At 40.6% G+C, this 1,149-nt stretch overlaps 1 non-coding gene across 1 annotated transcript; it reads right to left on the bottom strand.

Annotated features, from left to right (window-relative positions):
* Positions 1-349: 349 nt before the first annotated feature.
* Positions 350-453, bottom strand: LOC112798393 (small nucleolar RNA R71). Its single transcript, XR_003200005.1, has one exon. It is a non-coding gene; the product is annotated as a small nucleolar RNA R71 (small nucleolar RNA).
* Between the last annotated feature and the right edge of the window lie 696 nt (positions 454-1,149).

The following is a 1,149-nucleotide window of genomic DNA, read 5'->3' as shown; positions in this document are numbered from 1 at the left end:
CACAAAGCCAACATCCAAATTTGATGGAAGAAGCATCTCCATTCCTGCCATTGGAGCCAATAACTTTGAGCTGAAACCTCAGCTAGTAGCCTTAATGCAACAAAGCTGCAAGTTTTATGGACTTCCATCTGAAGATCCTTATCAGTTTTTAACTGAGTTCTTGCAGATCTGTGAGACTGTAAAGACGAATGGAGTTTATCCTGAAGTCTACAGACTCATGCTTTTCCCTTTTGCTGTGAGAGACAGAGCTAGAATATGGTTGGATTCACAACCTAAGGATAGCCTGGACTCTTGGGATAAGCTAGTCACGGCCTTCTTGGATAAATTCTTTCCTCCTCAAAAGTTGAGCAAGCTTAGAGTGGATGTTCAAACCTTCAAACAAAAAGATGGTGAATCCCTCTATGAAGCTTGGGAAAGATACAAGCAGCTGACCAAAAGATGTCCATCTGACATGTTTTCAGAATGGACCATATTAGATATATTCTATTATGGCCTGTCTAAATTTTCGAAAATGTCATTGGACCATTCTGCAGGTGGATCTATTCACCTAAAGAAAACGCCTAAAGAGGCTCAAGAACTTATTGACATGGTTGCAAACAACCAATTCATGTACACTTCTGAGAGGAATTCCGTGAATAATGGGACGCCTCAAAGGAAAGGAGTTCTTGAAATTGATGCTCTGAATGCCATATTGGCTCAGAACAAAGTGTTGACTCAACAGGTCAACATGATCTCTCAAAATCTGAATGGATGGCAACATGCATCCAACAGTACTAAAGAGGCAGCTTCTGAAGAAGCTTATGATCCTGAGAACCCTGCCATGGCAGAGGTTAATTACATGGGTGAACCTTATGGAAACACCTATAACTCATCATGGAGAAATCATCCAAATTTCTCATGGAATGATCAATAAAAGCCTCAACAAGGCTTTAACAATGGTGGACGCAATAGGCTGAGCAATAGCAAGCCTTTTCCATCATATTCTCAGCAACAGATAGAGAATTCTGAACAAAAAACTTCTAATTTAGCCAATCTAGTCTCTGAATTGTCAAAAGCCACTTTTAGTTTCATGAGTGAAAAAAGATCCTCCATCAGAAATCTGGAGGCACAAGTGGGCCAGCTGAGTAAGAAAGTCAGTGAAACTCCTCC

This window comes from Arachis hypogaea, chromosome 4 (genome assembly GCF_003086295.3).
Source record: "Arachis hypogaea cultivar Tifrunner chromosome 4, arahy.Tifrunner.gnm2.J5K5, whole genome shotgun sequence".
NCBI lineage: Eukaryota > Viridiplantae > Streptophyta > Magnoliopsida > Fabales > Fabaceae > Arachis > Arachis hypogaea.
This window is presented reverse-complemented; position numbering and strand designations above follow the sequence as displayed.